A 26,224-nucleotide genomic window follows, 5' to 3' on the forward strand; every position below is an offset into this window, starting at 1 on the left:
TACACATACTTACACTGGCTCCCCAACACACACATACACACACTACATACGGCCACACACACACACACACACATACTCACCACATACTCTGTTGCTACAGTCTATTATCTATCCTGTTGCCTAGTCACTTTACTCCTACTTGATGTCCATGTCTACCTAAATTACCTCGTACCCCTGCACATCGACTCGGTACTGGTACTCCCTGCACGGTATAAAGCCATGTCTGTCTGTCTGTCTGTCTGTCTGTCTGGCTCTCTCGCTCTCTGGCTCTCTCACTCTCTGGCGAGCTGCTCTGCTAAGTGGGAGATTAATGGCAAGATGATGTCCTGCCATCTCACTTAATGGACCTTGGTAGTCATTATTTCCGTTGTGTGTGTAATTCTGCCCAGGCTTATGAGAGGGGAAGAAGCAAACAAAGCATTAAAACCAATTAGATGTGGGCAGAGCCATGTGTTTAGAGAGTTGGACCAATGCAGTTTCTGCATTATGATGCATTTACATGACACTACAACATTATATGGCAGCCATGTTAGTTCCCCATTAACATTACATGAGGAATATTTATTTATATACAGTATGTATGTAAAACAATTGCAACCTGCACTTGTATGCCAATTATACTTTTGTGTATGCTATTTCCCCACGATTGACAAGGCTCTATCTGAATGCAGGCTCTATCTGAATGCAGGTAAAACTAGGTATGTGTTCTATAGAGCTCATAAAAATAAGTCTGATTTAACCATATGTACTTTGGATGGTGTCCATATTGATTGTGTCCCTGCTTACAAATATCTGGGCATATGGATAGATGAAAAACTGTCTATTAAAAAGCATATTGATGAGTTAGTTAAAGAAGCTGAAAGTAAAACGTGGCTTCTTCTATAGAAACAGGTCCTGCCTCTCGCTAAATAGTAGAAAGCAGATTATTCAGTCGACGTTCCTATTGGTCCTGGACTATGGAGACATCATCTATATGAACGCAGCTGCCACTTCATTAAAGCCATTAGATACAGTTTATCATAACACACTGAGCTTTATTACAGGTGACAATTTTAGTACTCATCCCTCCATTCACTACCATAAAGTTGTTTGGCACTATTTGATGTCACATAGGTTGATACATTGCTATGTTTTCATTTATAAAGCCATTTTACATAAAGTCCCACTGTACCTAACATCATTACTAAACTTTAGACATTAGTTACCACACCATGTCTCGGGGATGGCAAACTCTGCAAATTCCTTCGGTCACTACTGAGTTAGGTAAATCAGCTTTTAGTTAAAACAGCCGGCTGTGACTGGGAGACCCATGAGGCAGGGCACAACAGGCCCACCGTCGTCCGGGTTAGGGGAGGGTTTGGCCGGCTAGGATTTCCTTGTTCCATCGTGCTCTAGCGACTCCTTGTGGCGGGCCGGGCGCCTGCCCGGCGCCTGCGCATTTTTCATATAATGAAAAATGGGTAAAAGTCAAAAAAGAAATAAGAAAGCTGATTGAAGACCTTATTACTGATGAATGTGTTTGTTTATCATGACAGTGTTTTTCTGTCTGCTTGCATTTTGTATTTATATTCTGATGTGTGTATTTTCTGTAATTTATGTATTTCACGGCTCATCTGTAAAAGAAACCTTGGTCTCAGTATGACTCCCTGATAAAATAAAGGTTAAATAAAAATTCAAAAACTTGGCCTAACTCTCTAAGTACAGTGCCTTGCGAAAGTATTCGGCCCCCTTGAACTTTGCGACCTTTTGCCACATTTCAGGCTTCAAACATAAAGATATAAAACTGTATTTTTTTGTGAAGAATCAACAACAAGTGGGACACAATTATGAAGTGGAACGACATTTATTGGATATTTCAAACTTTTTTAACAAATCAAAAACTGAAAAATTGGGCGTGCAAAATTATTCAGCCCCTTTACTTTCAGTGCAGCAAACTCTCTCCAGAAGTTCAGTGAGGATCTCTGAATGATCCAATGTTGACCTAAATGACTAATGATGATAAATACAATCCACCTGTGTGTAATCAAGTCTCCGTATAAATGCACCTGCACTGTGATAGTCTCAGAGGTCCGTTAAAAGCGCAGAGAGCATCATGAAGAACAAGGAACACACCAGGCAGGTCCGAGATACTGTTGTGAAGAAGTTTAAAGCCGGATTTGGATACAAAAAGATTTCCCAAGCTTTAAACATCCCAAGGAGCACTGTGCAAGCGATAATATTGAAATGGAAGGAGTATCAGACCACTGCAAATCTACCAAGACCTGGCCGTCCCTCTAAACTTTCAGCTCATACAAGGAGAAGACTGATCAGAGATGCAGCCAAGAGGCCCATGATCACTCTGGATGAACTGCAGAGATCTACAGCTGAGGTGGGAGACTCTGTCCATAGGACAACAATCAGTCGTATATTGCACAAATCTGGCCTTTATGGAAGAGTGGCAAGAAGAAAGCCATTTCTTAAAGATATCCATAAAAAGTGTTGTTTAAAGTTTGCCACAAGCCACCTGGGAGACACACCAAACATGTGGAAGAAGGTGCTCTGGTCAGATGAAACCAAAATTGAACTTTTTGGCAACAATGCAAAACGTTATGTTTGGCGTAAAAGCAACACAGCTCATCACCCTGAACACACCATCCCCACTGTCAAACATGGTGGTGGCAGCATCATGGTTTGGGCCTGCTTTTCTTCAGCAGGGACAGGGAAGATGGTTAAAATTGATGGGAAGATGGATGGAGCCAAATACAGGACCATTCTGGAAGAAAACCTGATGGAGTCTGCAAAAGACCTGAGACTGGGACGGAGATTTGTCTTCCAACAAGACAATGATCCAAAACATAAAGCAAAATCTACAATGGAATGGTTAAAAAATAAACATATCCAGGTGTTAGAATGGCCAAGTCAAAGTCCAGACCTGAATCCAATCGAGAATCTGTGGAAAGAACTGAAAACTGCTGTTCACAAATGCTCTCCATCCAACCTCACTGAGCTCGAGCTGTTTTGCAAGGAGGAATGGGAAAAAATGTCAGTCTCTCGATGTGCAAAACTGATAGAGACATACCCCAAGCGACTTACAGCTGTAATCGCAGCAAAAGGTGGCGCTACAAAGTATTAACTTAAGGGGGCTGAATAATTTTGCACGCCCAATCTTTCAGTTTTTGATTTGTTAAAAAAGTTAGAAATATCCAATAAATGTCGTTCCACTTCATGATTGTGTCCCACTTGTTGTTGATTCTTCACAAAAAAATACAATTTTATATCTTTATGTTTGAAGCCTGAAATGTGGCAAAAGGTCGCAAAGTTCAAGGGGGCCGAATACTTTCGCAAGGCACTGTATATGGCTCTGGGTATGGGGCGGGCATATATTTTCTTCATATCTATTCTGTCAATTATCATTTGGAGATCAGCTTAATAAGAGGGCCTGTTTCGGAAAAGGGATTTTGCAGAGAGCAAGTAATGGCTAAAAGACTCATAACAAGAATAGACATGAAACAACTAACATATTGTTAAGTATTTTATTGTATGGCAAACACATGTTCGTATTCTCTTCTTAAATCTTAAATCTGCATGCCATTTTGGTGGGATCATCAGGCCAAGTTATCCAATAAAAGCAGATGTGGTCAAATTGTTAATAGATTTTCCAGTTGACAATAAGGGCACTCTACTGTACATTATGGACCCGGTGTCTGACCAACGTGAACATCAGTGTATGTGCTGTAAACACATGCAGTGGGTGATGTTCTGTTCCCTGTGACCCCGAATCCCTTCAATGGTCCCTGGGGATGTCCTGATCTGCTCCAGCCTTCGCCCCATTGAGACCAAGACGAGAAAAACACTTTTTCTGGGACTAAACAAAAGATGCGGTCAGTGTGTGAGTAAGTACCATGATAGATTAGCGAGAGATTAGCTAGCCAGCAGTAAATAAGCAATTTCTGAGCATTGTGTATCCAAGTCCTCCTACTCTCAGGAGATGCTCTCTCTTTTTCACCAGTGGCAGGTTGAGCTGCACACTGGAGCATTTAGGAAACACAAAGCGTTGTTTGAATCATAGAATACCAATGAGATATAGTAATATGGGGATTCTTCTTCCCAAGCTTATTTGGTCGGCATCTCTCTCACTAGAACCTGGATTTCCCAGATTCTCAAGGGTAGTGGTGTACCGTATTTCCCATACACACCCTGTATGTCCATTCTGATCTGGACCTATCAGGACTGAAGCATACCTGTTTGTCTGATCCTTAAATACTCCTAGAGAGAGAATCACATGACTTCTACTACCTGTTCATGAAAACGGAGCACCATCTTGTATAAAACAGACAGGAAGGAGGAAAAACAAGTATGTGTGATGGATGAGCTGTAGGAGTGAAGGAGAGGTACTGGGTTGGGCCCTCTGGTGAGGAGAGGCAGCTGTCTGAAAGGTCAGTGCAGTGAGACAGACAGTACAGTGGGCCTGCGCCCACCCTAGCTCTGCTGAGCCACAGAGATAATGGATGGGGAGGCCTCGTGGAGCCAGCCGTTCCATTAAGTTGCGTTAATGGCGTCAGGGGAGACTCGCGTGGCTCATCCCTTCATATCCATTTTCAGAGCTGCTCAGTCATAGAGCCAGTGTGCTCGGTGAGCTGAACCCCCCTCTCCATCTCATTCTCTCCATCTCATTCTCTCTCTCTCTGCCATCCACAGCATCAGTTCTTAGCATCAGAGCAAGGAATTGGTTTATCTTTCATTTGTTGTGCTGCCTCAGCTTTAAGAAACGGTTTTAGTACTGTCACACTATCTGTTGTTTAACTTGAGAACAGGTTGGTCTTTTCTGTATTACAAGGGAGTTTTATATTTTCACACATTTGCAATGAGTTGTAACACAATCTAATTCATCTACGGCCCATGTGTATGTAGCATGTCGAAGATAGTTTCCACAGTGGACAGTCATCGTTGAAAGCTGTTGAAAGATCTTTCAAAAGGCCTTTAAGAAGGCCTGGGTGTGTAAGTTGGCTTCTGGGCTTTCACTGATTTCCTTCTAAGCTGATTTGAGGAACCACAAATTAGAGTAAATCTAAGAGGATACTACTGAGTTCACCAAATTTTTTTGAAATAGCATGTTCCTAATGTGTACTGGGAACTGCGGTTGTGAAACAGAGAGTTGCACCAGCTAGCCATGTCTTCATATGGACTGAATGAGAGGAACATAGTTCATGAATGGAGCACATTGGCTTCGGGACCAGGCAGGTTGGCAATCTGCTCAGCATCATGACGGGAAAGGATGTTGTTTAATGCTTCCCTCCAACCCCCAGTAACAACTTCCACTCTCTGACGACCTGGAGTGTGTCTCCGACACCTCTCCGCTCCCCCCAGATATCACTCAATTAAAGAGACTCAGAGGCATGACCAGTCTTTCACAGACCCATAACTTGGACTCCTACATTGACTGATGTTCTCCTGTGTTTAATATGGCTTTTTTGTGGATGACTGACTTGTAAAGGTTAGCAAGTGTGTGCAGTCAGGTTCTCCTCGACATTTTTGACATTCAAGTTTGTCTCAGTCAGGTATTAGCAAGGCTTTCAATGCTGTTAAATGAATACATCCTTGTAAGTTCAATTTGTTGTTTGTTTCAGAGTCACACCCCAAAGAAAATGTTTATTTGTAGATACACGTGGTCACATTTATAGTACAAATAAAACATGCATTAACTTTCCTTGATCCCCTAATATCATGTTTACACCTAGTTTGAATCAAGGTTGCATCAAACATTCCCCTCCGCCCCCCCGAAAAGCCCTGATTTATCCCAGACTGAGGCCTTGCATTCCAAGCCTATGCCTCTTGTCCTGTTTTCATTCGCCTGGCCTGCGGATCACAAAGGAGCCCTGTGCCAGGGCCGCCCCTGACCTTCTCCTCTCAGACACGCTCTGAGAGAAGGAAGCAGCCTCTGACAGCCTAATAAATACAATAACAAATTGTGGCAGGTCAAAAGTATGTGGCGTGGGCCGAGCTGTTAATGTAATGAACTCATTTATGGAAATACAAGGCAATTAAACTCCCACGTGTGCCTTCTGGGCCAGACGGGTGGCGGACTGGCTGTGGACGATGGTGGGGGAGAATAGGGCCATTTAGTGGCCCAAAGGAGTAGGAATTATGCTCTGTGTGATTGAGCTTTAAGAGCCACTGAGCACTCCGATTGGCACGTGATTTCAGTCTTGATGTTTGTCCCCCATGAGACACTGTAGACGTGGAAGCCAATTTCATTTCCTCTAAATCTCCAGAATGTTTTGATATTTTTGCCGAGGATGTTTTAGTTGCTCAACTTTACATCTAACTAAAGTGTTGGTGTAGTATTTCTCAAGTAAACAAATGTGTGAAGTATTGTCTTATGTCAACAAAGTCGGAGCTGGAAGGCAGGTATGTCTCACTGTCTATGCTATTGGATAGAGAGCAATCATTGCAGCTGCTCACCCCATGTTAGTTGGCAACTGGACACCGTCAAATAAAAACACAACCTTCATTTATCCGTTGTGATGCACAAATGTTCCAAACTCTGTTTTAGACGAGACTGAATTTATGACCAAAATGGTCTTTTTTAATCCATTTTGACATTAAAATAACTGTTTCTGATTCATATCGATGCCACATAGGCAGTTTCCAAAGGGATGTGTTGCTTTTTAAAGCCAGTTGCTCTTTAAACATCAATTAGTCGTGAATGTTGTCCTGGGGTGACATCAGGGTTGGTGGCCGTCGTCACTCACTCACTCTTGTGTTTGTTTTGGTTGTTTACTTGTTAAATTGTGCTGACTGCTAATAGCTGGTTAGTCAAAGGGTACAAGATGGATGTAGCACTTTGTCTCTATTCCTTATAAACGTAACCTCAGGAGGCTGAAGAAATTTGTCTTGTCACCTAAAACCCTCACAAAGGTTTTTTTTGCAGATGCACAATTGAGAGCATCCTGTCGGGCTGCATAACCGCCAGGTACGGCAACTGCATTGCCCTCAACCGCAAGGCTCTCCAGAGGGTGGTGCGGTCTGCACAGCGCATCACCGGGGGCAAACTACCTGCGCTCCAGGACACCTACAGCACCCGATGTCACAGGAAGGCCAAAAATATCATCAAGGACAACCACCCGAGCCACTGCCTGTTCATCTCGCTACCATCCAGAAGGTGAGGTCAGTACAAGTGCATCAAAGCTGGGACCGAGAGACTGAAAAACAGCTTCTATCTATAGGCCATTAGACTGTAAAACAGCCATCACTAACAAAAAGAGGGTGCTGCCTACATACAGACTCAAAATCATTGGCCACTTTAATAAATTGATCTTTTTTTTTGTCATTTTAATAATGCCACTTAATAATGTTTACATATTTACACATTACTCATCTCATATGTACAGTCGTGGCCAAAAGTTTTGAGAATGACACAAATATTAATTTTCACAAAGTTTTCTGATTCAGTGTCTTTAGATATTTTTGTCAGATGTTACTATGGAATACTGAAGTATAATTACAAGCATTTCATAAGTGTCAAAGGCTTTTATTGACAATTACATGAAGTTGATGCAAAGAGTCAATATTTGCAGTGTTGACCTTTCTTTTTCAAGACCTCTGCACTCCGCCCTGGCATGCTGTCAATTAACTTCTGGGCCACATCCTGACTGATGGCAGCCCATTCCTGCATAATCAATGCCTGGAGTTCATCAGAATTTGTGGGAATTTGTTTGTCCACCCGCCTCTTGAGGATTGACCACACGTTCTCAATGGGATTAAGGTCTGGGGTGTTTCCTGGCCATGAACCCAAAATATCGATGTTTTGTTCCCCGAGCCACTTAGTTATCACTTTTGCATTATGGCAAGGTGCTCCATCATGCTGGAAAAGGCATTGTTCATCACCAAACTGTTCCTGGATGGAGGTGTTGGTACCATTCTTTATTCATGGCTGTGTTCTTAGGCAAAATTGTGAGTGAGCCCACTCCCTTGGCTGAGAAGCAACCCCACACATTAATGGTCTCAGGATGCTTTACTGTTGGCATGACACAGGACTGATGGTAGCGCTCACCTTGTCTTCTCCGGACAAGCGTTTTTCCGGATGCCCCAAACACCAAGCCATCCTCAAAGTCTTCAGCTGACTGTGCGTGCAGATGCACTCACACCTGCCTGCTGCCATTCCTGAGCAAGCTCTGTACTGGTGGTGCCCGAGCCCGCAGCTGAATCAACTTTAGGAGATGGTCCTGGTGCTTGCTGGACTTTCTTGGGTGCCCTGAAGCCTTCTTCACAATAATTGAACCGCTCTTCTTGAAGTTCTTGATGATCCAGATAAATGGTTGATTTAGGTGCAATCTTACTGGCAGCAATATCCTTGCCTGTGAAGCCCTTTTTGTGCAAAGCAATGATGACGACACGTGTTTCCTAGGTAACCATGGCCGACAGAGGAAGAACAATGATTCCAAGCATCACCCTCCTTTTGAAGCTTCCAGTCTGTTATTCGAACTCAATCAGCATGACAGTGATCTCCAGCCTTGTCCTCGTCAACACTCACACCTGTGTTAACGAGAGAATCACTGACATGATGTCAGCTGGTCCTTTTGTGGCAGGGCTGAAATGCAGTGGAAATGTTTTTTGGGGATTCGGTTCATTTGCATGGCAAAGAGGGACTTTGCAATGAATTGCAATTCATCTGATCACTCTTCATAACATTCTGGAGTATATGCAAATTGCCATCATACAAACTGAGGCAGCAGACTTTATGAAAATTAATATTTGTGTCATTCTCAAAACTTTTGGCCACGACTGTGTATAATGTATTTTATACCGTCTTGCCTATGCCGCTCTGTCATATTGTACATATTCTTATTCCATTCCTTTACTTATATTTTTGTGCATTAGGTAGTTGTTGTAGAATTGTTAGATTATTTGTTAGATATTGCCGCACTGTCTGAACTAGAAGCACAAGCATTTCGCTACACTCACATTATAACATCTACTGTGTATGTGACCAATTCAATTGGATTTGATTTGTGGGGATGTACAGGATTTTGTTCTGAGTTCAAATGTAGGCCTACATGGTGTTACATGGTGTTGTTAGTGCGAATATAGTTTCATTATTTCAATTTCAGTAAATAATGCTTTCCAATTGTTATTCAGGATAACTTAGCTACCAAATATGGACCTACAGTAGTGTTAGAGAGTAGGCTGTCAATGTAGCTTGGTCCATATAACCATTGGTATTACCATACACATATGGCTGTATCACATCCGGACGTGATTGGGAGTCCCATAGGGAGGAGCACAATTGGCCCAGCATCGTCTGGGTTTGGCCGGGGTAGGCCGTCATTGTAAATAAGCATTTGTTCTAAACTGACTTGCCTGGATAAAAAACATAACCTTACAATATGATGTATTCCAGGCAGGTTACCACCTGCAGTATTGCCCCATAGTGTATCCAAACCTAACTGGAGGCAAAATCAAACATGTGACACTGAGCTGCTCCAATCAGGGAGGCCTAATCCATGGCTTTAGCCACATCTGTTTGGTAATTGGTTGGGCTACTGGATGGATGAACCATAGCTGGGGGAGTCTGTGGAGCCTTTGGAGTGTTCCGTTGTGCAAATAACGCACTCCTGTTCTCAGAGTCAAGAGAAGCAATGTATTCTGGCAGCCTCCTGGGCCACATTGCCTGTGTTATTCTCTCCCCCTGTGTGTATTTTCCTCACAGATTCATTGTTTGTTGTGAATAAGAATAACAGTCATGGGCCAGATGCAGGAGGGAGACGCCATTGAAATTCTAGAGAACTTTCGGGGAGTAATCAGGAGCAGAGGGGATGGTTTCCTCCCAGTTCACTTTATGCTCACGTAGAGATTTGTGTGGAATGGGACTTATTTTCACATGACCTCACCATATCTCCATGGTGACCTACAGCTTATCCGTATAGCTGCTTATATCAGCACGGGTGTTAACCAGATCTTGTTAGTCAAATAGAAAACAGCGGCCGTTTGAGCACACTTTGATAACCACCGTTGACCACCTCAACTGGTTTAGATATTGAGAGAGCTCTTGCGTTGGACCAGTAAATCTCAGAGCTTTGAAGCTCCAGTAGCCTACCAGGAAGTGTCTCACAGTGCTGATGACATGCAGTCCGTAGCCCAGACTCAAGTCTGCTAGTGTAGCTGGGCAGTCAGGAAGTTAAGAAATCATGTTGCCATGAGTGAGGAAAGTGGTATTAACTTCACCTGGTATAACTAGAGCATTTACATTGGGAGGTATTGTGTATATCGGGCATATCACTGACCCACTGGGGCACAGACGTCAATTCTCAGTCTATTCCATGTTGGTTCAATGTAATTTCATTGAAAGGAACGATGTTGATTACTGCACTGTCGGAGCTAGAAGCACAAGCATTTCGTTGCACCCGCAATAGCATCAGCTAATCACGTGTATGTGACCAATAAAATGTGATTTGATTTGATTTGATTCAACCAGTGTGTGTCCAGTGGGGAGTAAATAAGGACTCAATAACCGAGTAACATTTTGGATCTCATTGACCAACATTTCGATATGTAGCAATGATTGAATTCATTAGGTATATTGTGTTGAGGTTAAATTAGGTTGTATATTCATCATGAACAAGCTAATTTACTTCTGTACCATAAATGTAATGTCTTTTGTTTAGAAAACAAGACTCCACAATGTTTCTGTGAAATCATTAGGCTAAATGTAAGTCTGATATTTTGTAACCCTGCCTATTTTTGGGATTGCGGGCATTTTTTAGAAGATTCTGCATTGACCATCATCATCCATCCTCTTTGTTCAACAGTTCACTCAACATTTTCCCATTACCTCCTTGATAACAGGCCAATGGTCGTGATGATATCCTTGTTTAACAGCAGTACAGAAGTACATCTGCACTCTGTGGCATGAGCATGACCCGCTTCATTTGTGTGGGTGAGTGTGTGTGTTTGCGAGTGTGTGCGTGTGCGTGTCTGCGCTGTGCTGTGCTGCCCAGCTCTACCACAGCCTGCAGATGGTGTTAGATGAGCTGGAGGGGATGATGAATGAAGTGGCTGGTGTCAGGCCCTCATCTGGGATGCAGCCTTGGGGATCAACACCATCTATGCTAAACATCATGGTTCACTTCCACTGAAGAAGCACTCTCAGAACAAATCACTGACAATATGGACGTTGATCCTGGCAGATCAATATGTTTAGGACACCTGTCAAGACAAATAGTGTCCCCCTGGCAAAAAAAGTGTCCGGGCACAATTTGGCATGTTCTAGGGAGGGCCTTGGCAACAGACGCTAACAGCTTCTCGAATCCCGTTGTGATGGCAGGGAGACACTATTTAGCATTACGGACCTGCAAAAGTTAGTGTGCATATGTAATTTGACAGGTTATCCTCTCAGGGCAAAGTGCATCCAGTCAGGGTGGCCTTGGTCTGGGCTGGGCGTTAGAGGTCAGAGGTACTGAAGGATAAAGACCTTTGGGGTGGGCGTGGTGATTTGAGATGTGATATACTGTAGGTACTGAGGTGGGCCAGCGGGGGCCAGAAGGGCCATATTGGGGAGGGTGAGTTGTGGTGAAGAGCGAAAGGTACTGGGTGTTGGAGGCTGATGAACTTTGCCGAGGCCAAGGTGGAGGTGCTCTAGTCCAATGGAATTTCTGTGCCACCTGTCTGCACGATCGCCGCCTGGCCTTTGATGTGCTGTGGCGGGGTGGCAGCCAGATGTGAAGGCCCAGCTGTGGTTTTGACCTGGAGAGTTCACGTAGTCCCTCTGAATCTCCCTCTGAGCCTCTCCACAGGACAGATGGCCATACGTACCGCGTGGTACGTGTTCATGATTTTTATTTGAGCTGAACACTGAAATAACAAAAATAACAAAGAGAACAAACGAAACCGAAACAGTTCTGTCTGGTGCAGACACAAAAACACAAAACATAGAATGCCCACCCCAACTCACGCCCTGACCAAACCAATATAGAGACATAAAAGGGATCTCTAAAGGTCAGGGCGTGACAATGTGGGAAGGATTAACTCAGGTCACTCAACGACAGCCCACCTATTGTGTACTGTAGTATGTGTATTTCCACAGGTTTACCCCACAACATGTAAGAACTGTACATAGTTGCAGCCTATATTGATTTTGAAAGAACACATACACTTGACGTATTTATTTATTTCCGTGGCTCTGTCAGTCGTGACTGGGGTGAACATGACCTTATTACAAAGCCCTCAAAGAGAAAGCTCTCGAAAGAACACACAGAGCTCTGAGCTCATCAGGCAATATGCACCACGCTCTCCCTCTTTAACAGCTTTACCGTCAAATTCTCAAAGCTTTAGGAAACATATGTGTCTATTTTTATTGGAAGAAGCAATTGAGCAGGCCTCTGCGTGTGTTGGCGTTGATCAGGCAGGGTTCCTGCCCACGGATAATTCCAACCAACACCTCAGGACAGATGAGGAAAAGGGGTTTTCTAGAGGTCATTATATTAGAAAGTTGCGCCTATTTTGTTGTATTTTCAGATGTCAACCTCAATATTGGCACTGAAGGTTTTTTTTTGAGATAACAGCCCTGAACACATGCGAATATCAGGATAGAGGACAGGCATCCCTCGACATTGTGATCTGCCCTTCCTCTGTGCCCTCTCTTGTTGCCCTATGAAGAGGCAGGCTCTTGTCCGGAAGCCGAGCGTAGGCAGGAGAGAACTGTGTCTCTGCCACATGCCGTGTAACCTCTCCCAGTGGGTTGAGAGTGGTGCCCATCTGCGTAGGCTGTGTGTGTAAGTGTGGCTGTGTGCGTGTGCCTCTGTGTGCCCTTTGTAGGCATCCCTTCCCGGCACAGGCTGCACCATGCATGGCATCCCCATTTGGCACTGCCCCCAGCCCACCCTGACAAAGCCAGCCCTGCCCTGCCTGCCCCTACTCCCCTGGCCTGGCAACGGCCCCTGGAAAGTTAAAATGCTCCAGCTCAGGATAAATAAACAAACCTAGCAAGGAGAAAAAAAGGAAAACCCAGGGCCCCTCTGTTCATTAATGGACTACCACCATTTAAAAGCCGGCTTGTGTGCACGGTCTAGAGGAAAACAACGACAAAATGATTTAGAGATAAAGAGGGACAATACGGCTCTGTGTTCCAGATAGTCACATTGAGATGCTCTTCTGTTTGAAATGAGCTTAAACGGATCAATGCCTCAGTGTCTTCTGCTTCAAGGACAACATCACCCCACAATGCATCAGAAAACTAAACTTAGGAAGTGGTGGTTCTTAGAAAGAACGGGTCCTTACATTGTTTATTTGTGTAGCTTGATGATTTATTACACTGAGAAGTCATTTCTCCGTATAATTACTTTGACATGGCTTTTCTCCCACCCACCGCTTTTGTGAAGCATTATGTAACTTCAAGGAGTTCAGTCTTTCATGAGCAGAACCTGTGTCTTGACATTTGCACAGTTTGAGGTTCGAAATCTCTTTAATCTACAAGATGCCCTTGTTATTTTGCCTTTTCATCTCCATTTCTTTTAGCATGCTTAGCTGTCTTCAGTTCAGTTGTCTTCTGTGTTTAAGGAGATCAGGAAGTTTTTGAAGTTAGTTGAATTACAGAGTTAGGGTATTACTGGTATATAGACCTATTATAAACCCAATGACCTGACAGGTTGGGTTCAGGCTATTCTGATGTAGTGTTCATCGTACACATGCTGCCACAGCTCTGGTGCACTAGTGTACGAGAGGTCAGACAATGACACAGTGCACACAGACTCACATGCAAACACACACACACACACACACACACACACACACACACACACACACACACACACACACACACACACAGTCAATGTGTTACTCTGTAGTAGAAGGATACTGCTCCTGGACTCTTTAGAAGCACCTCGGAAAAACAGAGACAGTGCCCCTTTAAGGGATAAGTCATGACAGAAAGAAAACAGAGACAGTGCCCCTTTAATGGATAAGTCATGACAGAAAGAAAACAGAGACAGTTCCCCTTTGAGGGATAAATCATGACAGAAAGAAAACCGAGACAGTGCCCCTTTAAGGGATAAGTCATGACAGAAAGAAAACCGAGACAGTGCCCCTTTAAGGGATAAATCATGACCGAAAGAAAACCGAGACAGTGCCCCTTTAAGGGATAAGTCATGACAGAAAGAAAACCGAGACAGTGCCCCTTTAAGGGATAAATCATGACAGAAAGAAAAGCACAAAAGAAGGAGTGAGAGGAGGTGTGTGTACGTGTACAAGTCAGACTGAAACACAAAAGAGAGAGAGAGAGACAGAGAGACAGAGAGAGAGAGAGAGAGAGAGAGAGAGAGAATGCATTAGGCACTTAGAGCCATTCCTCTCTGGCTAAAGGCTAATGCAATTGCCACAATAAGAGTCTCAACGGAGCCTGGAAAAAAACTGAGAGGGGGATGAAAGAAGAGAAGGAGGGAGGGAGGGAAAGGGAGGGAAGAAAGGAGAGCAGCACTGCTTCCAGACTCTCACATGGATAGTGGATCTCTTGGGACGAACAGTTAAACGTTTTTTTCTCACTATCCTTTTCTATATCTTTCTCTCTCTCTCTTTTACTCTCGCTTTCTCTTACTTTCTTTTACTCTCTCTCTCTCTCTCTCTCTCTCGTTACTCTTCTGTAAGTGGACGAACTGTTGCTGTGCATCTCCAGAGTGATTCATCAGGTTAAAAGAAACTACGGTAGCAGCCAGTCACTAGCCAGCGGGTTGTGTTAACTAGCTCCAAGTCTGACCTCTCCTCTCCACTGCTCACTTCTTCTCTATGGGAAACCGAACAGACCAGGACAAGACAACCCTTCCCTCCCTCATCTCCTCTCCCCCTTTTATGTCCCCAAAAGAGACCTCGGCACAGGACAAAGTTGCTGCTGCTGCTGGATCTGAAATGGAACATTCCTTAGAGCAGCCTTCCGAGAAAGAACTCCTCCACTGACTGCTCCACTCCTCCATATCCTCAGCTGAACTCGGCTCTCACGCAGCACTACTGGATCTGTGGGCATGGTGAGTGGCAGCACTGTGCTCTCTCTCTCTCTCTCTCTCTCTCTCTCTCTCTCTCTCTCTCTCTCTCTCTCTCTCTCTCTCTCTCTCTCTCTCTCTCTCTCTCTCTCTCTCTCTCTCTCTCTCTCCCTCTTTGTAGGCTAAGGCAACTCCCTTGTCAGTCACTTAGATCAGACAACCAGCAACAGCATCAGACCTGTCTAAAGTGAACCAAGCAGACTGAGCATCAGAGTAAGTTCACAATGTCTACTGTACATTTCTACAGCCAGGCTCTCTTTCCATTGACTGTGATGCTATCAGGAAGACCTAAGAAAACATACCATTTGCTGTTCAATGACTGCTTGAATCTGTTAATATGAAAAACAAGTTGTAACATTTATAGATGATTGGTATTTGTCTGCATATCTGTCATAATGGGCTTGAGGAGATTTGCATGTTGATAGGTTACTGTTGGCCTGTTCACATATTTCAGAACTGAAATTTTCCCACAGTCTAAGAAAATAATCCATGTCAGATTTCTATTTGAGACTGTGTTTAGACCTAGCTGTGTACGAAGGATCAATCCTCTATCCGGTTTAACTGAGTGAATTTGTGATCTTTTGAGCACTACTGTGTGCTAAGGCTCTTCAAATACATAGTCTAGTTGATGTTTGGACAAGGAATAGTTTGATTCGATAAACTCAAACTCTTCTATTTTGATACAAATAGTCCAACTATTTGAAAAGGTTCCATTGTTTCTGATTTACTGACCTAGTAGTTCCAAACAGACAAGAGATTCACCAGGTCTGATATTTGTATTTCTTTAGGTGCGTTTTCAGATACACGTCTATTTCCTGCTGGAGTCTTTGGGCGTTGCCTGCAAGATGGAGAATAGTGAACAGATGTTTATTTTTTGCACTGATGTTGATGTCTTTGTCAATAATAGGGACAATTGAGTGTGTGTGTGTGTGTGTGTGTGTGTGCGCGCGCACGCACATCTGTGTAAATGTGTGTGCACATTTGTGTGGGTATGTGTGCTCGTGTGTGTCTTTTGTTGGCTCGGTGTGTGTGTGTTCCTTCAATCAGGTCTGGAACACTTAAATACACAGGATGAGTTGTCACCACACAGTGAAACAGGTAATGGCTGTCTGAACCCTGGCAATTACCAAACACATCCAAGCCATGCACCCAATGAAGGAGTCTTTGATCGGCCAGACTGACGCATAGTATTTACTTTTACGACCCACCAAGTAGTAAACAGCTTCCCTTGTTGGCACTGGAGTGCGAGTTTAAACACGTGCTCACACGCATAGGCACACGCATTTACAAACAAATGTAAAGACACGGACAGTACACACACTCACAGACACCTACTGTACAGTACACAGAACCCAGTGGTGTCACGCACCCAATCATTTTCAGAGGCCACTGTTTGGTGACCAAATTCAACATCTTCTAAAACAATCTAGATTTTTATATTACAGTCATCAAATGACAAATTCAATGGGCATGACACTTCTGAGTAGACACAAACACAGCACCCTTTCAACACCCACCAATTCAATTAGCCGGATCAAAAGTGTGTGAAGTTGTTGCAGTAACATTGGTCCGGTCAATATGTTGTTTACCAGGTATTGAATAATCAGGTAATGAAAACTATGCTGTGCTTCACATTACAGTAACAGCAGCAACAGCAGCCTACAATTGGAGGCATCTGTCATGGAAAAACAGGCCTCAGTGTGGAGAGAAGAGATAGCATTGGAATGGGGAGGGAGGGAGTCTCCCAGTCACCGGGGTCACCATCCGTGCACTGTGCACGGCAACTCTTCCTGTCTTCGTACATGCGTTGTTTTTTAAAGCTCTGTCTGGCCATGACTGATGTTGTGTTATCGATGGCATGGCTTCAGGTGAACCAGCTGATGGTTTTGTCTGGTTCAGTGTAGTTTGTGACTTTCTGACTGACATATATGCAGGCCATTGATGTGTTCAGTCTGTTTCCTTAGATAACCACAGGCTCATGTGTTTGTTTGAGTTCACTCCCACTTTCTCTTGATCTCCTCTCTTTCTCTCTCTCTCTCTTTCTCTCGCTCTCTCCTCTCTTTCTCTCTCCTCTTTTTCTCTCCTCTTTCTCTCGCTCTCCTCTCTCTCTCTCTCTCTCTCTCTCTCTCGCTCTCTCTCTCCCACTCAGCATATCTAATAGGAACAGTAACAGCTCTTAGCTAATAGCCAGGCCGTCAGATGATGTGACAGCATAAGCTTCCAAGCAGCTTTTGATGCAGATTTGTATTTTTGACGTATCCATTAAGATCGATCATGATCCTTAAGTGCGTCAAAGCAAATAAACATTTTTCTTGCCTCAATTTCCATCTCGAGGGGACTGCATACTTTTGGATGTAAAGCGGACTTCAAACCACTTAAGATAATTATTAGATAGACTAATACCAAATTCACTCATGAACTTTCAACAAAATCTGCTATTCAGTACAACAAGTTCAAAAATAAATTCAGTAGGTTAGATTGACGTACGCCTACTGGTAACACAAGTGCAAAGTGAATTATAGCTAATCGAACACCAGAAGCTTCTCTTTGGTCCCCAGTGCCTTCATATGTCAGTTCTGAGAGGTTGCTAATTCTAGTGGAGTGACTCAATGGGGTGAATAATGAAATCCAGACCTAATGAACAGCTAAAATGACTTTTTAATGCCGTGATGCTTCTCTCTGACTGCTGGAACAAGGATAGGATCTGACCTTTTGGGTTCAACATGGATCTCCTCTCATCTCCCAAACCACAGCTACTCCGTCATGGTTAACTCAACAGTCACCACTAAATCCTATATACAGTGCCTTGCGAAAGTATTCGGCCCCCTTGAACTTTGCGACCTTTTGCCACATTTCAGGCTTCAAACATAAAGATATAAAACTGTATTTTTTTGTGAAGAATCAACAACAAGTGGGACACAATCATGAAGTGGAACGACATTTATTGGATATTTCAAACTTTTTTAACAAATCAAAAACTGAAAAATTGGGCGTGCAAAATTATTCAGCACCTTTACTTTCAGTGCAGCAAACTCTCTCCAGAAGTTCAGTGAGGATCTCTGAATGATCCAATGTTGACCTAAATGACTAATGATGATAAATACAATCCACCTGTGTGTAATCAAGTCTCCGTATAAATGCACCTGCACTGTGATAGTCTCAGAGGTCCGTTAAAAGCGCAGAGAGCATCATGAAGAACAAGGAACACACCAGGCAGGTCCGAGATACTGTTGTGAAGAAGTTTAAAGCCGGATTTGGATACAAAAAGATTTCCCAAGCTTTAAACATCCCAAGGAGCACTGTGCAAGCGATAATATTGAAATGGAAGGAGTATCAGACCACTGCAAATCTACCAAGACCTGGCCGTCCCTCTAAACTTTCAGCTCATACAAGGAGAAGACTGATCAGAGATGCAGCCAAGAGGCCCATGATCACTCTGGATGAACTGCAGAGATCTACAGCTGAGGTGGGAGACTCTGTCCATAGGACAACAATCAGTCGTATATTGCACAAATCTGGCCTTTATGAAAGAGTGGCAAGAAGAAAGCCATTTCTTAAAGATATCCATAAAAAGTGTTGTTTAAAGTTTGCCACAAGCCACCTGGGAGTCACACCAAACATGTGGAAGAAGGTGCTCTGGTCAGATGAAACCAAAATTGAACTTTTTGGCAACAATGCAAAACGTTATGTTTGGCGTAAAAGCAACACAGCTCATCACCCTGAACACACCATCCCCACTGTCAAACATGGTGGTGGCAGCATCATGGTTTGGGCCTGCTTTTCTTCAGCAGGGACAGGGAAGATGGTTAAAATTGATGGGAAGATGGATGGAGCCAAATACAGGACCATTCTGGAAGAAAACCTGATGGAGTCTGCAAAAGACCTGAGACTGGGACGGAGATTTGTCTTCCAACAAGACAATGATCCAAAACATAAAGCAAAATCTACAATGGAATGGTTAAAAAAATAAACATATCCAGGTGTTAGAATGGCCAAGTCAAAGTCCAGACCTGAATCCAATCGAGAATCTGTGGAAAGAACTGAAAACTGCTGTTCACAAATGCTCTCCATCCAACCTCACTGAGCTCGAGCTGTTTTGCAAGGAGGAATGGGAAAAAAATGTCAGTCTCTCGATGTGCAAAACTGATAGAGACATACCCCAAGCGACTTACAGCTGTAATCGCAGCAAAAGGTGGCGCTACAAAGTATTAACTTAAGGGGGCTGAATAATTTTGCACGCCCAATTTTTCAGTTTTTGATTTGTTAAAAAAGTTTGAAATATCCAATAAATGTCGTTCCACTTCATGATTGTGTCCCACTTGTTGTTGATTCTTCACAAAAAAATACAGTTTTATATCTTTATGTTTGAAGCCTGAAATGTGGCAAAAGGTCGCAAAGTTCAAGGGGGCCGAATACTTTCGCAAGGCACTGTACTTTAACACTAGGACAGCCAGTAGAAAAGGTCAAAGGGATGGAAGTCCTGCAATGAGATCAATGTCTTACAATTCAGACTTTTAGGCCTCTGCTTTGTTTCACACAAATCACCTACGGAATAGAATAGAGTAGAACAGAATAGCATGAAGTAGACTAATGTGGCATATATAAGTGGTTTATAAGCAAGAGGGACTGATTCCTTACTCTCTAGCTGGCTCACTCTCTCCTGTGCTAGTTCTGTTTTGTGAGAGCAGCGTTTCGTAGTGGCAAATCATTTCGGCGCCCGTGTGCGAGATGCTGGATGACGTTAACAGTGTGTTCTTGTGGTCAGATTCTAAACTTACACCTGCAGTCAGAACCATCAGATATATGCCATGTCTCCTGTGTAAACAGAGGTTGGGCATTGAGAGATATTTGGCCAGTTTGGTGTTCTTCCATCATGCCTGGGAAACATCGTAGCCTGGCGCATAATAAGCAGAAAAAGCAATCCATCACATTTTTGAATGAGCTCATTTTGCTTCGCTCGGACAGAAAACACAATGCATCCCAACCCATAAACAAACATATCTGAGCGTAGTGGTTGTCTACTATGGATATATGTGGAAATGAGGGTAAGAACATAGAAATTGAAATCTGAAAATGAGTGTATTACATATTTGTGTATAGAATGTCTGGTTCTCCAAATTCTGTTCTATTCTATTGCAAGTTGCCCATTCCAAATACAGTGTCAGTGCATTTCCTGTGCTGCGTGGTGTTGGGTAGGCCTAATCCTTTGCTTGCTTACTAGAGTTGAACTGATATGCCTCAGAGTCCTATCACCGTGCCTCTGTCTTGGCAGACATGCCGAGAAAATGTCACCGTCAACAGTCGCTCTGTAGACATTGATCTGGGAAAAATGAGATCAGCAAAGAAATTTTCCGATAGCACATCTATCAAACATATACACTGACGCACAAGTGAAAAAGAGGGCAAGACAACTCCCCTTCTCTCTCCCTCTCTCTATCTCGCTCTTCCATCTCTCTCTTTCTCTCCCTCTCCCTCTCTCTCTCTCACTCTCTCTGTCTCTCTCTCTCTCTCTCTCTCTCTCTCTCTGTCTGTCTACAGGCAGTGAAGCACAACTTGCCGTTTCACATCTCTAAACTAGACAAACATAGTTATTCATCATTCCAGAGACGGAAAGGAGGGGCCAGGTGTTAACATCGGGCTAGACAGACAGGTGTTAACATCGGGCTAGACAGACAGGTGTTAACATCGGGCTAGACAGACAGGTGTTAACATCGGGCTAGACAGACAGGTGTTAACATCGGGCTAGACAGACAAGTGTTAACATCGTGCTAGACAGACAGGTGTTAACATCGGGCTAGACAGACAGGTGTTAACATCGGGCTAGACAGACAAGTGTTAACATCGTGCTAGACAGACAAGTGTTAACATCGGGCTAGACAGACAGGTGTTAACATCGGGCTAGACAGACAGGTGTTAACATCGGGCTAGACAGACAGGTGTTAACATCGGGCTAGACAGACAGGACATACATATTTCCCTCGCCTGAGAAAAGTCTGCATCACAGTTTTTATAATAAGGCCCGAGGAGGTGTGGTATATGGCCAATATACCACGGCTAAGACCTGTGCTTTGGCTCGACGCAATGCAGAGTGCCTGGACATAGCCCTTAGCCGTAGTATATTGGCCAATCTGCTATACATACCGTGCGGGATTGTAGCAATATCCTGCTCAATGCCAAGTAGGATACACGGTACCCTGGCTGCTACAGAATGACAATGTATGGGTGCAAGACCAAAGACAGGACAGGGTGTTGCCTTTACAGACTTGCAAGGGTAGGCCATTCCCTTGAGAGTTAACGTAAAAATATACCGTATGTAATGCTTATTGACAAAGCTAAAAACTCAGGGATAATAAATGTAATCTGGGCAAGGTCAGTGATATGCATAATTATGTGTGTTGCACATTAAATCAATTATTTATAGCTGACTGAAATGTAAGTGCACTACACAATACAATGACTGAACAAAACCTTAGGAACACCTGGTCTTTCCATCACATACACTGACCAGGGGAATCCAGGTGAAAGCTAGGATCCCTTATTAATGTCACTTGTTAAATCCACTTCAATCAGTGTAGATGAAGGGGAGGAGACAGGTTAAAGAAGGATTTTTAAGCCTTGAGACAATTGAGACATGGATTGTGTATGTGTGCCATTCAGAGGGTGAATGGACAAGACAAAGGATTTAAGTGCCTTTGAACAGGGTATGGTAGTGGGTGCCAGGCGCACCGGTTTGTGTCAAGAACTGCAACGTTGCTGGGTTTTTCCACACTCAACAGTTTCCCGTGTGTAGCAAGAATGGTCCACTACCCAAAAGACATCCAGCCAACTTGACACAACTGTGGGAAACACTGGAGTCAACATGGGCCAGCATCCGACACCTTGTAGAGTCCATGCCCCGATGAATTGAGGATCTTCTGAGGGCAAAAGGGGGGGGGGGGGCTCTATGATCCGCTCTATGATCCCCCTTTAAAGCCACCCTGTATTTGAGCCCCCGCTAGTCACCTCCTCAGACTGTGTAGTGCATACCAGGCCTCCTCACAACTCAACAATCCTGTCATTATGTCGTCACCACGAGGGTGACCCTGGGAACAGCAATAATGATACTACTTACATGACATTCCTCATACAGCAGGGAAAGGAAGTTGTTAAAAAGAGTTGAGTTTGTTTACGGTTTTCTTTTCCCGCCAAGTTACGCCCACGAACTTGAATGTTCTAAGACACTACAGAACTTGAAGCTTATTGGACGTTCTGCTAATCTTTGTTCTATGACCAAGGTTGAAATCAGGTGCTACTGTATCTAGAACCTAAAAGGGTTATTCGGGTGTCCCCATAGGATAAACCTTTGAAGAACCATTTTTGGTTCCAGGTAGAACCCCTTTGGGTTCCATTTAGAACCATTTCTACAGAGGGTTCTACCTGGAACCAAAAATAGGTTCTCCTATGGCACATGTCAAACTCATTCCATGGAGGGCCGAGTGTCTGCGGATTCACACTTCTTCTGTGGACTTAATTGATGATTTAAGGTCACTGATTAGTGAGGAACACTCCTCACCTGGTTGTCTAGGTCTTATTTGAAAGGAAAAAACAAAAACTAGCAGACATTAGGCCCTCCATGGAATGAGTTTGACACCCCTGTCCTATGGGGACAGCTGAATTCTGTTCTACCTATGTGAAGTGTTTTGGGACAACTTGTCTTTACATAATATATGTCTTATGTCTACTGTATGTTTCATGTCCTGTTTTTCTCTAGTTCTGGTGTTATTGGGAGTATTGATGTCCAGTAGCAATAGAGAGTGCTCCAGCCATTCCAAACAAGAACAATGTTTTCCCTCTGAGTCACTCCAAACAATGAGCCTTGACTGAACAGCTGTGTCTGCATATTCCAACCAGCCTCCACATCTGCTGCTTTGCCTGCTTCTCTCTGACGCAAACAGCATGCAACCAAAGTCTGCACAGCCATTCCTCATGTTCACTTACTTAATCAAAACCGCCTTTCGTTATGGCGATCAGACTATTGTCTTCCATATCAGTCTCATCTCTATTGCATGGTGAACAGTAGGTCATCTTTTCCCCCGGTCAGTGCTGAGGTGGTGACGGCTTCTCTCCCCTCTCTTTCTCCCTTCAGGGTTGGTCTGACTTGGGAGCAGCCAGAGGACAGCCAGAGGACACTCCAGATGTCTGGGGAGACATCTGGAGGCCCCGCCGCTGCGGGCCAGGGATGGGCACCCGGTTACGCTCGCTACCAGTCTGGCTGTGGTGGGGAGGGTTCCTGGCACAGTGATTTGGTGCACAAATATAAACGAAAATCACATTGCCAGGGATTTCCACCCTTACACAGGCAGCTCTCCAGGTGACCCAGGTGGCATCGGTATGTTCTGCCCGTCAGGGTACGTCGTTTCTGTTTCCCGATCTTGGCCCTCTATGGTCTATGGAAACAAGATCATGTAAAATAATACTCAACTCCAGATAAAAGCTGTTTTCAGCTCTCACACAGGGATTTACAGATTACTTCCTGGTATTAGCTCCTTACAAACGGGAACTGTGGGAAACTGAGCCTACTTTGGCAGCCTTTGCTTATAGACATAAGGAGTGGATAGATCCAAAGTGCAAAGAGTGTTTTACCTTCTATAGAAGTCTACAAAGTACTTCCAGCCTTAGAGGAATCAATCAACGTTCCTCCAGACTGCCAGTGAAAGTCTATTTTCCTCATGTGCATCCTGTAGGGAGCAGCCACTTGCTAAAGGCACAGAGCTTAGCTAATTGGTGAGCATTGATCCCTCTTATGTGTTGTTCACAGTGGCTAAGTTCAGTGCCTGCGGTGAAATAGTTGATGCAGCAGGATGTGCTCCAAACGATGGCGATGAACGAGTACTGGCTGAGTTCTGAGATGTGAAGACGAAGGAAGAAGGTGGGAAGAGAGGGAGAGATAATGATGGAGGAGTGAGGTGTTGCGTGGGCATGGAGACAGAGGCAACAGCGGGATACAGCACGATCCCCGTAAGGAGCAGAGGAAAGAAGGCTGCTGGGGGAATGTCAGGCCAGCCCTGGCATGCCCAGTTCCACACTCCATCTCAGTCAGTCAGTCAGTCAGAGCACAGCACCTGGCTTTGGCACTCGGCACTGGCACTGATTTATGTGGCAGAGGATGGGGCACAGCTCACCTCACGTCCTCCCCAGAGGTGAGCTGGTGTGTGGGCTAGGCTGCCCTCTTGTCACACTCTGAGCTGGTGTGTGGGCTAGGCTGCCCTCTTGTCACACTCTGAGCTGGTGTGTGGGCTAGGCTACCCTCTTGTCACACTCTGACCTGATGTGTGGGCTAGGCTGCCCTCTTGTCACACTCTGAGCTGGTGTGTGGGCTAGGCTGCCCTCTTGTCACACTCTGAGCTGGTGTGTGGGCTAGGCTGCCCTCTTGTCACACTCTGAGCTGTGGGGGCTTGGTACTTGGTATAGAACCATACCAAGCTATCATGCAACTCTGAGGCCACATTACGAGTGTGTGGAATTCACTTTAAGAGTTGACATACATGCAAAACATCTTGTGGGACAGTGGTCAACCCATTTACGTGAGGCACATTTGTTTTTGTAGTTATCTCTGTCCCCTTGTCCATTGGTCAGTTGGTTAATTGTGGATCATTATTATAGAGTTCTTATGGCCTATTGTAATGTTGTTTTGTCAAGAGGTTTAGACCTCTTGTGGTAACTGCTTAGTAAGGCCTTAAATTGAAAGTTTCTCAGGGTTACCCATCAAATTGGCTACAGTATGTTCTGTGGTTTCCATTCAGTCTCAATGTAGAGTGGTAGAGTGTTTCTAAAGGGATGGACGTGGAGGGTTATAATACTCTATGGTTGGGGCTGTGCCCTCCTGTGCCTACTGAACTGGTATCAGTTTGAACTCTGAGTACTGGCTCAGTTCAGCAGGAACAGGAGTGGAGCCCACTGTGTGCCATTACGCCCTCCAATCAGCATGCAGAAAGACATCCAGTACCCCATTAGCCCTGCCCACCATACCCCCAAGGGCTTGTGCCATTGGCCTTGATGAAACCCAACATTCCTGTCAGCATTAAACCCTGAGACATCAGACAGAGGCATTGCAGCCTGTGAGAGTTGAATGTCCCTGCTTCAAGTATGAATGTTTCATAACCAGATTTATCATTAGGAACTGGCAGGCAGCATGGAGAAGGTACATTGAATTTGCTGCATACTGATGCAGTTATTCTCCTCGGACTTCATGTTTATTTCAGTATGGCTTTTTCCCCTTGACAATGCCGCAGCCAAGCACACACGCACTCTCTAGCTCTCTGAGCCGTCAGAGGGCAAACGGAGAAACTGAAGTTCATTGTGCGGTAATCCAAGTGAAATGTCTGCTATGTCCATGTAATTGACGTTACCTAGAGAGCCTCATTTTCAGCTGATTGGGAATGTCTGCTATTTTACTTTATGCTCCCCTGCGACAGAGATAATGTGGCACGTTATAAATCAGGACTTTGGAAACATTCTTTATCTCAAGATTTTTCACTCGTAGGAGAAAAGAGGTTCATTAACCACACGATAAATCTCATGCTCATCCAATGGGCCGTGGATTGTAGACGGCATTTGCCGCCTCTTGACATTTTTGCAATGACTTTTAACCTTGAAGAGATTACCTGAATGAAACCTAGTTTTGTAATATGACAAGACTGGTGGATTCTTGTCCTCCGGGCATTGGTCCAAATTCATATCTTTTTTTTGTATCTATTAGGGGTAAAACAGGGGATTAACATCAAGCTACTACTTAAAATGTCGCATTTGTGGTTCCTTAACTCTGAGGCATGCTGCTCTTCCTTTGTTGTCACAGGTGTCTCTTTCATGCTGTTCTGTGAGTCACCACTTTTGCTGTAAATCTCATGTAATCCTACCACAAAATCCATGAATAAAAAAGTATTACTTCATACAATGTCTGCTCTAGAATTTCTTCATTCTGAAGGTTCCCAAGGTTTTCTCTTGCTTCTATGTGGGTGTAGCGACAGATGATGATCAACACCAGCCTTTTATCATCATAATGTCATTGCTTAGGTTTTTACTTGGTACATGAAAGTGTCTTAAATGACACCAAAATGATTTCTCATTGCAGGTCACAGGTTCAAATCCCCACCAAGATTACACTTGATCCACCCAGTGGGCTGCCTACAACCCACACTAGAACCATAATATGACAATACACACTCTCCAGCCCTCTTCCG

At 44.1% G+C, this 26,224-nt stretch overlaps 1 long non-coding RNA gene across 1 annotated transcript; it reads left to right on the forward strand.

Moving 5' to 3' along the window:
- The first annotated feature begins 14,246 nt into the window (after positions 1–14,246).
- LOC116353076 (uncharacterized) lies at positions 14,247–25,935 on the forward strand. The gene is made up of 2 exons (XR_004202397.1): positions 14,247–14,990; positions 23,131–25,935. It is a non-coding gene; the product is annotated as an uncharacterized LOC116353076 (long non-coding RNA).
- The last annotated feature ends 289 nt before the right edge of the window (positions 25,936–26,224 follow it).

The sequence above is a fragment of the Oncorhynchus kisutch genome, linkage group LG13, assembly GCF_002021735.2.
Source record: "Oncorhynchus kisutch isolate 150728-3 linkage group LG13, Okis_V2, whole genome shotgun sequence".
NCBI classification, from domain to species: Eukaryota; Metazoa; Chordata; class Actinopteri; order Salmoniformes; family Salmonidae; genus Oncorhynchus; species Oncorhynchus kisutch.